Below are 16024 nucleotides of genomic sequence, written 5' to 3' on the forward strand. Positions count from 1 at the left end.
ACTTACTCGGTTTTCCGCACAGGGACACAGGAAGGGAAGCCATGCACAGGGATGATGAGAAGGGCTCTTGCTGAATGCACTGAGCCAGGAAAAGCTGTTTCCTCCATGCATTCCCACCCCTGCTCATCCACGCAGCACTCAGCCACCAGCCGAGTGTGTCACCCACGGGTGTCGGCATTGGCTGTTTCACTGCCTCCCCAGAGGCTGCTCTTGGCCCCCTCCCTACACACCCACAGACAGAAGTGTGCACACATGCGAAATAACAATGATAATTACACAAGACGGCAGCTGAGACCTGAACTGTTAATGACGGTTTGAAAGAAGGATGAGCAGGCTCTATGCCATCTGCCCACCTACTTTTCAAATTACTTGTACCCACCTTGGAAATGATGTCTGACTTTAGTAGGAATAATTGCCGGAGTAGGAAAGATGTGTATCTTCACCACTTCACCAAGCGAGGGAAAGTAAGCCTCACCAACCAGCCCTTGTTCTGTGTTGTTGGGTTTAACCTTTGAAACCAGGGGAAACTTCGTCGGCAGCAGCAGGCTCCTGCAGAGGGCAGGGACAGTGACAGGAAACACCATGGGGGTCGGGCCTGCTGCTGTGACCCAGGTTGGCCCACTTCCTGCCCCTGGCCTTCCAAGGGGCAGGAAGCCTTGCCTGGAGCCTCAAACTCCAGACACGTGGTCAGAAACTGACTGGTCCCACAGCTGAGCTCCTGATACAGCATGGTTATCATGGGCAGCCGGATTTTAGCTGTATTTTAGGGCAGCCACTGAGCTTTGGGGCAGTTAGTTTGATGACCTGGACATTAACAGCTGCCACAAACAATGCACATCCTCTGGTAGAAAGAAAAAGCATTTGTTGGTTGCAGTGCCCACTTTCTCCTAAGGGGAGGGTGTGATGTGTCTTTTTGCCTCCCCTTCTGGCCAGGGGGTTGGGTGGGGGAAGCAGGAGGGAGAAGTGGGGTAAAGGAATGGAAATCTAAGTGGCCTGAGGTCACAGAGACCCGGACTGGGGTGAGGAGACAGGGACTGCTGGTGACAAGAGAGCTGCAGGGAGGGTGCCTTCTGGAAGGGATTTCTGGGTTGACTGGCCATGCCCCGAGAATGGGGATGCATAGCCCTCCAGAGCACCCTTGTGAGTTAATTCCCGAAGGGGTGGGGAGTGAAGAAAGGTGGAATCCTGTTTCAAGTTGGCCCTATATTAGCCCCTCACTCAGGGTGGAGCCCCAGCTCAGCTCCACCTGTGAAGCTGGTGGCAGCCTTCCTGGAACAGGGGTACTAAACTGCTATGCATCTCAAGTGGACTTCAGCTCTCGCCATTGGATTTGGGGACCCATGAGCTAACTGCTGGGGTTAGGGACAGTAAGAAAATAAGTTGATTGCAAAAGTGTCTGCAAGTCCGGTAGGTCTTTCTTGGTAGGGCTCTAACTGTGCTGGGGGGTGCCTTTCCAGGGAAGTTGATATAGATCCCCACCCAGGTGCAGCCAGGCAGGCCCCACTTCTGGCCCACAGCAGGCAAAAGGGGACCTGGGGCAGGTGGCAGCCTCCCAAAGGCAAGGCTTTGACAGATAAAAGGCTTCAACGTATTTCACACTGGGGTAAAACATTAAAAAGGGATAAAGGAGAAGGTGGGAAATGGGTCTCCCACCACCGACCCCAGACCCCAGGCCCCTGACACAGATGCCTCAGTCCTTTCAGGCTGCTCTAATAGTCCAGAGGCTGGGTGACTTTGAAACTATGGAGTTTTTTTTGTTTTTTGTCTTTTTGCCATTTCTTGGGTCGCTCCTGTGGCATATGGAGGTTACCACGCTGGGGTCAAATCAGAGCTGTAGCCACCGGCCTACGCCAGAACCACAGCAATGTGGGATCCGAGCCACGTCTGCAACCTACGCCACAGCTCACGGCAACGCCAGATCCTTAGCCCACTGAGCAAGGCCAGAGATTGAACCCGCAGCCTCATGGTCCCTAGTCGGATTTGTTAACCACTGAGCCACGACAGGAACTCCAGAAACTATAGAGTTTTATCTCACGCAGCTCTGGAGGCTGGAGACCAGGGTCCAAAACTGTTGGGTTCTGATGAGGTCCCTCTTCCAATGGCAGACGGTCACCTTCTCACTGTGTCTTCATGTTGTAGGAAAAAAATGAGAGAGCTCTCAGGGGTCCCTTTTATAAGGGCACAAATCCCATTCATGAGAGCCCCAACCTCAAGATCTAATCACCTCTCCCGATGGCCTGAACTCCTAATAGCATCATCACATTGTTGGGTTAGGATTTCAATATATGACTTTGGGACAGTCTGTCCATAATACCAGAGGAAACCCATGGTTCCAATTTCTGTGTTTTACGTATACTTCCAAGAATTAATTTCTGCACATACCCACATAAAAAGATTCTATACACATTCTCTCTAGCTTTCTCTTTTTCATGAAGTATACTTTTATACACTTTTAAGATTGTTCTATATCACAGACCACACAATTATTTTTGGCGGCATCCATAGCATATGGAAGTTCCTGGGCCAGGGATCCAATTTGAGCTGCAGCTGCAACTTACACCACAGCTGCAGCAACACTGGATCCTTAACCCACTGCACAACAGTGGGAACTCCTAGACCATATGACTTAAAAAAAAATATGACTGACTAATATTTCCATACTAGGGATGTGCTATCATTTAATTAATATTACTATTGTTAGTACTTAAGGTGTTTCTACCCTTTTATAATCACAGGCAATGCTTCCGTGAGCCTTGCGATAAATACCCTTGCACATGTGTGTGAGAACACATATAGGGCAATGTCTGAAAGTGGGATTGAAATAGGAAGGAAGGGGGCAGGGCACAACCTTTAACAGAATGACATAGTCCTTGACGATATGACAAAAACTGGTTAGAACGAACCAGGTCTAAGATGGTGGAAGATTTGACTTCCAGGGGAATTGAGCTTCATATAATGTAACTCTTTAGCTGAATGACACACCCACAGGCACCATGATAGTTCTGAGACCAACCATAAAAGACCAAAAAGGGGACAGTGGCCCAATTCCTGGAAATCTCTGCCCCTTCCCAGAAATAGTTGGGTGGGGATGATCCTCCCACTTCTTAGCCTCTGAAATTGCCCAGCCCATAAAAACTCACCATCCCACCTCTTGCCTTCTGACAGGGACCACTCTCTGTCTATGGAATGTGTTTCTCCCAGGGCCACTTTCTTGCCTTTTCTTTTCTGGACACCCTGTGGCATATGGAGTTCCTGGGCCAGGGATCAAATCCAAGTCACAGTTGCAAGCTATGCCACAGCTGTGGCAATGCCAGATCTTTAATCCACTATGCCAGGCTAGCCAGGATGGGGATCAAACCTGTCTCCTGAGCACTACAGAGATGCTGCCAATCCCGTTGTGCCACAGCAGGAACTCCTCTCTTGCCTTCTGAGACTGCCCACACGTCTCTCAATAAATCTACTTCTTACCATCATTTTGCCTCTCGCTGAATTCCTTCTGTGCTGAGATATAAAGAAACTGAACTTCAGTAAGTCCTGGGACCAGGTGTGTTATTTTTAATTAAAAAAACAGTGGGTTCAAGCCCCAATCTGGATTTTGGCCAAGTTTGAGTCCCGGCCTGTGGGTTCAAGTCCCAATCTGAGTCTTGGCTGGGTTTGAGCCCTGGCCTCTGGGTTTGAGCCCTGGCCTCTGGGTTTGAATCCCATAGAGAGTTATATGGTTTCAGGATGCTGAGCCAGAGCACAAGCATCAGTACTTCTGACACATGTGCCCAAATCTCTCACAGGGCTTGTCCTTCTTGCACAGTGGTTATCAAAGTTTGGGACTTGGCCACTCTGATAGGTCTAAAGTAGGGTTCCATGGATGTTTTGGTCAGCATCTCTCTTATTATAAGTGAGATTAAGCATATTTTCAAATGTTTAAAAGCATTTTCCTTTCCTGCAAAGGATTTTTATCCATTTTCCAATTCAGTTATTGGGTTTTTTCTTATTGATTTACAGCAGCCCTGTTCCCGTGTCATAAATTGCATATATTATAATGCATATGATACTGTTTTCATATCAGAGGCATAAATAAAACTTGTTCTTTTAATGACTGCATGATAATTCCATTTTAGGGATATGCCATAATTTTATTCTGTTTATCATTTGCCTTTTTACTTTAATCAGATATTTTCTTCCAGGCAGAAATATTTGACTCTTATCTGGCAGAATCAATCAATTATGTTATTTATGGCGAAGGGTTTTGTAATATAAGCCTCCAATTCTGGAAGTCCCTTTTAAGGCACCATGGTGGCCAATGAGTTCATCTCTATGAAGCAGTGACCTCAAGATGGCAAAGTTACCACCTAAAAAGGTGCTTGACCCAAGCTCTGTACTCCACCGTCAGGCCACTGAACTCTGGGTGGAACTATCCCTAAACCCGGCCCCGCCCCCTCCCATCTCAAGTGTGACAGTCTCAGAGCAGGGCCCCAGGCCAGCTTCAGGCACTCCTGCAGAGAGGAATAAAGGCCCAAGGCCAAGTGGGAGGTAAGAGGCCTGGTAGGTAGGTGCCCACCCTCCTCCAAGGCTGAAAGTGCCAGAGACCACCCCAGCTTCCTGCTCTCTGGCCTTTTCCATCCGGCTTTCTCCATCTTTTTCTATCAGACTGACACCCCATACTGTAGTGAGCGGCTACTCTGCGTCAGGACCTGCCCTGGGGTCTGGGACGATGCTGCAGAGGTCAGTGGTCCACCTAGGGCGGGCTCCCGGCACCTCGTAGGGCCCTACTTAGTGGGGGGTAGAAATGCCAGCACTGAGCGCTGACTAGCAGTGGGAACTGCCGAGAAGCCAGGAAGGGAAAGCCGACCGGAGGCCAGAGGCAGCAGGTGAGGCAGGACCCAAGGACAAAAGCCAGAGCTGTTCCACATCGTGCACGCGCAGGGCAGGCAAGCGGGGAGACGCCCTCTGCACTCCCGGGCGAAGCCAGCAGGGGGCGCACCGCAGACCCGGAGGGCAGCGCTTGTCCAGGACTCCAGCGACCCCAAAGTCTTGCGTGACCCGTCAAGCTCCTGTTCTGCCTTAACGCTGATGCTGTTTTTCTCATTTATAAGCTGCAGGTGATGCCACGGCTAGCCACGGACATCTGTGAGGAGTAACCCATGCGCTTCCTCGCATCAGTGAACACTGCTCAGGGAGTGTAGAAGGAGGGCGGGGGAGCTGAGCCCACCTACCAGCTCATCACGCATCCTACACACTCACTCATCCGGATCCGCATTTTTCTCTGCATTTTACTAATTTAATCCTCACTGCAGTGTTTCGCTGTTGAGTACATCTCCATCACGGACTTCAGCACGGCCTACCCTTCTAGGATTTACCGGGACCGCAAGGTCCCATGCGCCCCCTCTCCTGGGAGATGCTCTAGGATTTGGGATAAAAATCAGACCTCACCGGTTTATACCCCTCCTCGGCCCCGAAAGGTGAGTCCCTTGCCCCTTTCTCAGAGACGGTGACAGGCATAGGTATATCAGGTCCTTGACTGGCTCTCTTGGGACTGTCATCGCTTTTCCTGCAGAAGCGCCCAAATACACTGGACGCTGGGGTCCACATACAGAGTGACCACCCAGTTCTCTGGGAGGTGGAGTGAGAGAAGGTGCTGCCCCTCAAGTGCCCCGCATGTCCCTCTGGTCCCAGCAAAGACTTTGCATTTACAAGGTCAGGAAGCGGTCTAACAGCGTTGACTTAAATTATTTCAGCTGCGCTGAGGTATTTCAAAGTCAGACCAAATAAACATTTGCATCTAAAAAAGGCCAAACAGGGTCATTTGAAATAGTGAAGAAAGCCTTTCCCGTATCCGGAGGGTGTGGCCAGACTTTCCAGAGAAGCTATGCAGGGTTTGCTTTGGTTTTGTGAGTTTGCCAAGGCACATAGCTCTTCTTGCTTAAGGAGGAAAGTATTTTCTTTTAAATATGTGAGCCGACCTAAGTTTTCTCGCACAATTTGTTCTTTGGCCACCTCGGAACCCTGAAGCTGTGGGGCTGCAACTTTAAAGGGTTCCCTTTTCGGGAGAAGGTAACAGTGACCCACACGATGTCAGGGCAGGCGGGATGGAGGGGTGGGGGTGGGGGCAGGGAAGAAGGGCGGTGCTCCCCACGCATGGTCGGATTCATCCCTCTCTTTTCCTACAGCTTTCTCACTCTCCCTCTTCGTGTTGGGCCCAGTGCCAGGGAGACGCAGCCCCGCTGTTCTTGGAGAGTCTGGATCAAAACCAGGGTGGGAGTCACCTCTTCTTCTAGCAATGACTCCCCTCCCAGGCTTAAAAGCATCATCTAAATTAAGCCGGAGGGGAGGGGCCATCTGCTACTACATTCTGTGTGTGGTCCCCTGCTGAAGCATTTCCAGGATCACTGAACTCCTGGGTGACAACAGGGACAGGACACCCCTGGCTTCACCTGAGGTGCTGGTGCTCTCACACAGGTAGGTCTTTGAATCTAAGCAGTCAGCCCGCTGACCCTCACAGCCTCCCTGTCTCATGGGAGCATCTATACAAATAGGGGTCCCTCCCGATCCTCCCACTCACTCCTCAGGATTCAACACATCTAGCTAGGCCTCCCTACCTTGGATCCTCTGAAATAGCAGAATAAATATAAAAACACGTACTTAGAAGCCTGGAAAATTAGAAAATGTGCCATCAGCAGAACAGAACACGAAGGAATTTCCAAGAGAGAAAGAAGCTGAGATCAGATTAATGATGAAACTCAATATCCATTGCTGAGGAGCCGGCAAAGCTGGGGCCTTATCTGGAAGTGAGGACCCGGTTTGCCCCCCAGAATAAAGTCAGGGTGTAGCTGTAAAACAAGACAGAGAGCCGCAAGTGATTGCTCCATAGAAATCAAAGCAAGGGCTCTGCCCAGCAACTGCAGCCAAAATAGAGAGTGTCCCCAAAGCAGAGCCCATGAAGGTGCCTTGCCCTGGCTCATCCCGCCTGTCTCCATGTGCCTGGGGTTAGGGGTGCAGGGTTGCCATGATCAATTGAAGTGGACAATCCCTTCAGAAGGAAGGTTTACTTGTGTTACACAGCAAGAGTGATCCGTCAAGACCACTGTTCCCAAGGATGCTACACTCAGGACCCCCTTGCCATCTAAAAAATGCTTAAGGGCCCCACAGAGCTTTGATTTCTATGGAGCAAACCTACTGATACATAATAGAAGTGAAAAAGAAGAAACAAATTTTAATATTTATACATTTATTTTAAAATGATAAAGCATCACGTAAACAAAAATAATATTTCTGAAAATAGCTATTTTTTTCTAAAAATTGTTTATTTAGTGAGAAGAGTGACATTATTTTATATTTTTATAAATCTCACCAATGTCTGGCTTAATAGACAGCTGCATTTTCATATTTGCTTCTGATTGCAATCTGTTATGATATCACACATCGTGTAGACTCTGAAAAACTCTGCTGAGCACTCATGAAAGAAAAATGTCTTTGTATTCCTATTAGGTAGTTTTGAGTTTGTGGGTTCCCCTGAAAGAGTCTTAGGAACCCCCAGGGGTCCAAGAGCCACACTTTGAGAACCACTGTCCTGAGATTCATTTACAAATGGGATCAGACAATCAAGAATCCCTGTGTATTTGAAAGAAATCAACTGCTTGCTAAAGAAATCAGACAAAGAGCTTCCATTCTGGTTCAGCGGGTTAAGAATCTAGCGTTGCTGCAGCTGTGGTTTGGTTTCAATCCCTGGCCTGGGAACTTCCATATGCTGCAGGTACAGCCATAAAAAAAGAAGGAGAAGGTGAAGGAAAAGAAGAGCCAGACAGACCCTGAAGAAAACAGGGTAATGCAGGAACCATAATTAATATCTTTTGAGAGGATCAACCAGATACATTAGAACCAGTCAGATGATGAGTAGACACAGAAAACACACAAAAATCAGTACTTTTTCCTATAGACGTTAATCACCAGGTAAGAGATGGCATTTGTAGTGGCAACAAAAATCATAAACAATCCTGGTGGCTCAATGGATTATGGATACAACACTGTCACTGTGGTGGCTCGGGTCACTGCAGTGGCACGGATTCTATCTCTGGCCCTGGAACTTCTGTATGCCATGGGCATGGACCCCCCTAATAACAAATAATCCAGGTATAAACCAATTCTGGAAGACCTACATAAACAGAGGCTTTATACTGTATTAAAGAACAAATATGAGAGATGTATTTATTATGCTTCTTGCAAGAAGTCTCAGTATTATAAAAATACTATTATATTATATTTATAGTTATAAAATACTGTTAGATTTATATGAGTAGTTACATGAGTTGCTCAGTAAACACCCCTCTGAATTTAAGTGGGTTAAGCTGGATTTTTGTCATGTGCATCAAGAGCTGTACCTCAGAGGGAGTTCCCTGATGGCCTAGTGATTAAGGATTCAGCATTGTCACTGCTGTGCTCAAGTTTGATCTCTGGCTCAGGAGCTTCTGCATGCTGTGTGTGGCAGGGACAAGCAAAAATTAAAAAAAAAAAATTTAAAAGAGTTGTTATGGTTGCCAAGGGGGAGGAGGAGGGAGTGGGATGGATGGAGGATCTGGGGTTAATAGATGTAAACTATTGCCTTTGGAGTGGATAAGCAACGAGATCCTACTGTATAGCACAGGGAACTATATGTAGTCACTTGTGATGGAGGATGATGGAGGATAATGTGAGAAAAAGAATGTATATTTGTATGTGTGACTGGGCCAACTTGCTGTAAAGTAGAAAACTGACAGAACACTGTAAACCAACTCTAATGGAAAAAATAAAAATCCTTTTAAAAAAAGAATGTAGGGAGTTCCCATCATGGCTCAGTGGTTGGCGAATCGGACTGGGAACCATGAGGTTGTGGGTTCGATCCCTGACCTTTCTCAGTGGGTTGGGGATCCGGCGTTGCCGTGAGCTGTAGTGTGGGTCATGGACGCAGCTTGGATCCTGCGTTGCTGTGGCTCTGGTGTAGGCGGATCCTGCGTTGCTGTGGCTTTGGTGTGGCTACAGCTCTGGTTGGACCCCTGGCCTGGGAGCCTCCATATGCCACGGGAGCAGCCCAAGAAATGGCAAAAAAGACAAAAAAAAAAGGTAAAAATTTGACTAGAAAAAAATAATTTCCATTAAAATAAAAAAATAAAATGAAAAAAGAGTTGTAACTACTACATTCTCTAGGATGAAAGCCACCCCAAACAAAATGAAGAGATAAGACACTGACAACAAAAAAATTATCTGTCATGCAAATAATCATCTAAAGGATAAAGTGCTTAATATGCAAAATTCCTAGAAAGTCATATGAAGACAAAGAACTTTAAGGTACAGGTGTCTGTGTGTGTGTGAGAGAGAGAGAGGGAGAGAGGGAGAGAGAGAGAAAGCTGGAAGAGTTGAAGTTACAGTTGGAATTCCTTCATGTTCAGGAGATGTCTTTTTTTTCCTCTTAAGACTTTCAACTGATTGGGTGTGGCCCACCCACATTATGATGTGCAATCTGCTTTACTTTAAATGTAAAAGTCTGCTAACTTAATTGTTAAGCTCATCTAAAAAAATACCTTCACAGAAACATCTAGAATCATGCCTAACCAGATATCTGGGCACTGCTGCCCAGCAAAGTAAACACATAAAATTACACACTGCAGTTTCTTTCTAGATTACCATTCTGAGATGAGGAGCAGCTGGGCTCCTGATGGCCACTCAGGGCTCCAGACTCCTTCCCTCCTGTTGCTCACTGACCATGAGGGCACTGCTCCCTCCCAGAAGGGCTGCTGCCACAGCCAGACTCTAGGCAGCATGGAGAGGGGCCCAGGCACTAAAGCGGCTTCCACCTCAAGTCTCCTTTCCTCCATTGGTGAGAACTACTCACCAACTACTTCATGAAAACTTCGTAACTACTATCATGAAAACACACTCAACAGCAAGGCTGTCTGGGAAGCATCAGCTCAGCAGCCTCTGTCCAGCGGCAGATCTGTTATCCTAGAGGAAAGGGAGAATGCATTTTATTTGAAGAAGATCTAATTGAAATCCACGAAATGCTTTTTCTTATTTTCTTTTTCCCATCATATTGGCAAACATTTTTAAGTTTGCCAATAACCAGCTGTATGTAGAAGTTAGGACAATTCTTAATCTACAGCAACAACTGTTTTCTTTCTTTTTTCTTTTTTTCTTTTCATGGCCATCTGTGGTATATATAAGTTCCCAGGCTAGGGTCAAATCAGGGGGTGGAACAGCTGCAACTGCAGGCCTAGGTCGCAGCCATGGCAACACTGGATCTGGCTGCATCTGTAACTATGTCACAGCTTGTGGGCAATGCCAGATCCTTAGTCACTGAGTGAGGCCAGGGGTCTAACCTGAATCCTCACAGAGACATCAGGTCCTTAACCCATTAAGCCACAGGTGAACTCTCAGCAACAACTACTTTCAATAAGAAAGGATTCTATTTTTGAGGGTGCCCTGATGATCTTCAGGATATGAGGGGGAAAGCCAGGAAAATGAGTGGAGTCAAGAGGCTTCTGTAGACCAATGGTGGAAGAAGCAGGCTTGCTCAGCCACAACCACCAGCAGGGGACACTGATGCCACAACAGGATAAGGCCAGGGTGAGGCAATGCCTCCAGCAGCATCACTGCATACCCTTTTTTAGACTCAGCTCTGATGCTCAGGACCCTGGGATTCTCTGCCCAAATGTCCCTATGCCCATTTCCAGGGCCTGTGCTGACCTCTTCCCCTTGTCTGGGGGTTTCCTTTTTCCTGAAAGGTTTTGCTTCCTCCTCAGATGTGGCGGTGGGGAGGTCAAGTGTGGAGTTTGGCCTGCCAGATGGCTGGCTGACAGAAGGCAGGGGATGGGGGTCAAGTACAAGATGCAGTGGTGGCAGCCTGAGCCCTGGACCCCTTAGGTCTAGAAGGGCTTCACCCTTCACGCATTTCAACACCTCCTCCAGGGCTGGCCTAGAACCCAGAAGAGAGACAAGGGTGAGGTCTCCTGCCTCCATCTTCCTCCCGCTCACCCCGCCTCCTCCCCTGCCCCTACCCCTCCCTCCTCCATCCCCCTTTCTCCTTCTCTACCCTCTCAATCCTCTTCCCCTTCTCTCCCTTTCACTTCCTTTCTTAGTCCTCCTCCCCTCCGGCCCCCCTTGCTCCTTCTACAGTCTCCAGCCCGCCCCCACCCCTCCTCCTGCCCCTCCCGTCTCCGGTCCCTCTCAATCCTTCGGCCCTGCTTTTTCAACCCCCTCCAACCTGCCGCGTCTCTTTTAACCTCCTCTCTCCTTCCCCTTTCCTCCTCCCCCTTTCCCCCTCCCCCGGCTCCTGCTTCCTCTTCTGCACCCCCTCCTCACCCTCTCTCCCCGCGGCAGAGGCGGGGCGGGGCAGTCCGGGCTTCGGCCCCTCCCAGCGGCTCGCACCTGCTCGGTTGCCCTGTTTATTCTCTGCCTGGGGCTCGGCGGGCGGGAGGGAAAGTGGGTCAGCACCGGGCCGTGGCGGCTGCTGATGTCCTTGGAGGGGAGCCCTGGGACTCGTGGTCTCTGCTGGGCGGGAGCAGGAGGAGGCCGCCCCCAATGCCGAGGAGGCGGAGCCGCCGCTGCTCCTTTCCCCGGAGCCCCGAGCGGGGCCAGCGGAGCTAGAAGCTCGGCGCAGCCCGCCTCCCTCCGCGCTGGACAGTCTCTACCGTGACAGGTCCGCGGCGCCCGCACTTCTCCAGACTCCCGCGGTCCGAGGGTCCCCACTCGCGGATGTTGTCCCTGCCACCTCTCCTTGCCCCCTAGCGTCAGCCTCGAGCCTTCGCACCCTGGAGCCTAGCCCTGGAGCGCGCCTTTTCGAGCATCGCTCTCACACCCACAGACCCCAGCACTTCTGCCCAGGTGTGCGGGGGCCCTGGGGAAGACCGCGAGGGAACGGCCCTCTCGACTATCCACTCCGGTTGGTCCTCCTGCCAGTAGCCCTGTAGAGGGTTGCCCAGCTGCTCCCCTCCACCCCAGCAGCTCCCCTCCACCCCAGCAGCCCCGGTGAGGCTGCCCCAGGTCCGCCTGCAGACACATGTCACTGTCCTGGGGTAAGGACTGGTCACGGAGAAGTAAAGGTGACCCGGCCTTCCAAGCATCAGCCCTGGGGGTTTCTCCTGAGCAGTCCCCCACCCTCGGCAAACAGGCAGTGTGTGTGTGTGTGTGTGTGTGTGTGTGTGTGGAGTGCTGGCTGCATCCTTGCAAGGCTGCCTTGTCTTATCCTCCCTGTGAACTTCGCCCATGGGACCAGGACTACCATCACCTAACACACACTGAGCTTTCCCCGATTTGGAGCTCCTCCTGGAGCCTGATTTGTCCTAGTAAGCCCTACACTTTGGTCACCTGGCCCACGTTTCACCTCAGCCCAGAAGCTTTCCAAATCCTCTCACCTGAACGCTTGTTTCTTCCCTGGTTCTCGTAACACAGTTTGCATCTTTCAGTGACCCTGCCTGGCACTGGCCAGTCTACTGCCTCTGGGAGGCCCACTTCTACAAACGGCGCTGGAGCTGAGCTTCTCATCTGGGAAGCAGGAGGCCTGGAGGGGCTCAGGGGTTGCCACAGTCATCCCATAGGCTCCAGGTTTGAGAAGATTTTGCCCTGAGAATCCTGCATTAACAGCATCCCCATTCGTTTCTGTCCTGTATGTATTCACACCAGCCAAAGTTGAGTCTGGGGAGACTCCTCATTAATCTAGATCCAGAGCACAGGATGGGCACTTCATCTGCAGCCCTGAGGGGTCCATTCTGTGCTCTGGGTTTGGTACATTTGGTACCTCCCAGACCACCTCTAGGCTATTAGAAGGACTGACATGAGCTCAGGAGCCCTTTCCAAGTCCACTTAGAAGGACACTTGGACACATAGAAGCCTCCCACAGTGGGAGAGGGGAAGGCAGGGAGAAGGCATGGGGAAAAAGGAGAGTCAAGAGAGGAAATTGGTTAAATAGCGATATGTTTCAGTGCCTGGAGAAGAAGGAACTCTGGGAAAACTGTCAAGGGCTGCTCTGCTGGGCATCTGGCCTTTAAGTCGGGCAGGACTGCAGGTGAGGGGCCCATCCTGTCCCCTTCATAGCCCTCCTTGTGAGGAAGGGGGAACAGAAGGGTCCCCCAGACCACTCCAGGCAGGCCCCCAGCCAATCGGCACCCAGGTCAACCAAGCAAGAGTGATTCAGAGTGAAAAGAACCTCAATCCCATTGGACCCAGGACTCCCAAACTCCTCACCCTCCCACCTGCAGACCCTTTGTTTTGAACTTATACATGTTAAATAAACGACAATTTAATAGGAAACAAATCTGCAGCGCTTCCAAATATGACCCTTAAGGAATTGGGTCCTCCTTAACCCAATTCCTTAGGAGGAGTGTTTCATGGGTGACACACCTACATGGCTGGCTCTGAACCCCTGATTTGCCACTAGAGCAGGGCTGCCAGTTCCTGCCACTTCCTACCCTCAGAGGGGGAACATGACCTCACAGAGCTCTAGCTCTGCCAGCTGGCTCTCAGGTGCTACAGGACTTCAGACAAACCATCAAATACAAGCATGGAGCTCTGTGAACCTCTCTGTAAACACCACTCAGAAAAAGCCAGGTGGGGCCCTTTTGGTTATGAGAAAGGTTTCAGTTTAGCTTAATTTTGTTTTTATCTGACTTTTTGGTCACAGGCCCAGTTATCACCTCAGAGAATCTTCCTTCCTCCCCGTAAACTCTGGCTGAGTGCTAAGGTTCAGAAGTTCTCAGGGGAACCCACACAAGTTAACAAGACTTGGAAGGGGCTTTTTTTCATGAAGTAACCCTCCTTTAATGTCTGTTTACAGCTGGGCGCAGTCTGTGACTTCATGTAGCAATGTCTGATTAAACGATGCCCAGTGTATCCTGGGGCAAGAGACAAATAATTGCAGTGCTTAATCTTCCTATGTGATGATTAATGGAAGCTTTGCTCATTTTGTATGTGTGGGAAAGAGGCAACATTAATATTTGGACTTGAAAATTTCTGGGGTATTGCTGTCCAGACACAGTGTGATACAGTGCTGGTTATCCTTGCAATGGTTACTACACACCTTTGAAAACAGAACAAGGTTTTGGTGCCAGCACAGAGTTGTGGGGGGTGGGGGGGGGGCTTGCTGAGGGAGGTATTCCCAGCCTGCCTGTTGTGTAATGATACACACATACATGGCAGAACATGTATTTCTTCCCCCAAACACTAGATAAACAATACACCCCATAAGTGAAGATTATATGTCATTAAAGTTCTCAGGATTACTGATGTCTTAGACCTGCCACAAAGCCTTTCTCAAGAAAGAGAAGAAAATATGCCTACCTGTACTGCTTCTCCTATAGAACTTTGCTGCCTCTGACCATGTTGGGGGTACGGAAAGGGCTTGGCCCAGGAGTCAGGAGTCTGTTCAATAATTAATTTGGCTCTGACTTGGTTGTTACATTGCAGAGATCACTATTCTTCTCTGGGTCTTAATTGCATTGTGTGGTAATAGAAGAGTAATCTCCCTTCCTTCCTCCCTTTCTCTCCTTCCCTCCTTCCCTTCCCTTCTCTTCCTTCTTTTCCTTTGATCTTTTATTACAGAAACTTTCCACTTCAGACATAACCAAATGTAGGGAGAATGGTAAGATGAGCCCTCATGTACCCGTTACCAGCTTCAACAATGACCATCACAGAACCCATTTTCACCCATGCTTCCACCCACTCCACCCCACCCCCAGCTTATCTGGAAGCAAATCCCTAAACATCAGTAATTTCAACTGTAAATATTTCAGAATTATATTACTTCTCTATTGCTGTTGTCTAGTTGCTTGGAATAGCCATGATTTATTAGATAAACATTCTGGGGGTTCACAGTTTGAGCTGGGACCAGCTGGGCAGTTCTTATGTTGGTTCTGTCTGGCTTTCTCACATGGATGCTGTTAGCTGGTGACTTGACTGTGGCCAGACAGTCTTTAATGGTCTCACGTATTTGGCAATTGGTCGGGGTGCCTCAGTTATCTCTGTGGCCCCTCCAGTGGGCTAGCTCGGACTTGTTGTCATGGCGGCAACATTCCATGAGTTTCCGGTGGCAAGAGAGGGCAAGCCCCAATGTACAACTACCTTCTAAGCCTCTGCTTGTGTCATGTTTGCTAATGTCTCATTTGCCAAAACAAGTAGGATAGCCAAGAGCAGAATCAGTGTGGGGGTGGGGGAGAGAAATGTACAAAGACATAGAAACAGGGGGAGTAAATCATTGGGGGCTATTATTGCAGCAATCTACCATAAGAATACATTCCTAAAACATACCTCCCTTTTTAACATAACCATAATTCTACTATCAAACCTATCAAATTAACTACCAATCTTTAACATGGACAGTGTCCACTCTGTATCCAGATTTCCCCAATTATCACATAAATGTGGAGAAAATGGTAAGATGTTGCAGCCACTGTGGAAAACAGAATAAAAGAGTCGGCGTGTCTATGTGTAACTACTGTTAAATTTTATAGGAGTGTATGCCCTCTTTTACAGTGTAAAATATATTTCTTTATCATCAAAAAAGTTTTACAAACCCTAAATTGGTTAATCCCAAGAGGTTCTTTGAGGCACCAAGGTTGGGTAACTCTGTGTGCTGTTATGCAAACGTGCCCTTGGCTTTGGGAACAAGCCCCCCTCTTCTAATGGTGAGGTTCTTAGGCAGCTCAGTTTCGCTGGCATTTGCTGTCTCTAAGGCAGGGGACGGTAGAAGCAACAAAATCTAAAGAGGGCTTCTCTCGGGAGTTCCCTTTGTGGCTCAGTGGTTAACGAGCCTGACTAGGATCCAGGATGTGGGTTCAAACCCTGGCCTTGCTCAGTGGGTTAAGGATCTAGGGTAGGATTGCAGGTCACAGTTGCTGTGGCTGTGGCATAGGCCAGCAGCTGTGGCTCCTGTTCAACTCCTGGCCTGGGAATTTCCATATGTCACAGGTATGGCCCTAAAAAGCAACTAAATAAATAAATAGCGCTTCTTTCTGCTATGATGACCGTTTCTGGCCAGTGGTTTTATCTTAGCACTGGGGTCCATCTG

The 16024-nt window shown here is 49.0% G+C and overlaps 1 long non-coding RNA gene across 1 annotated transcript; it reads right to left on the minus strand.

Moving 5' to 3' along the window:
* Positions 1–9108: 9108 nt before the first annotated feature.
* LOC125119630 (uncharacterized) lies at positions 9109–11819 on the minus strand. Its single transcript, XR_007133132.1, has 3 exons — positions 11326–11819; positions 10711–10939; positions 9109–9969 (listed from the first exon to the last, which is right to left on the minus strand). It is a non-coding gene; the product is annotated as an uncharacterized LOC125119630 (long non-coding RNA).
* Between the last annotated feature and the right edge of the window lie 4205 nt (positions 11820–16024).

This window comes from Phacochoerus africanus, chromosome 2, assembly GCF_016906955.1.
Source record: "Phacochoerus africanus isolate WHEZ1 chromosome 2, ROS_Pafr_v1, whole genome shotgun sequence".
NCBI classification, from domain to species: Eukaryota; Metazoa; Chordata; class Mammalia; order Artiodactyla; family Suidae; genus Phacochoerus; species Phacochoerus africanus.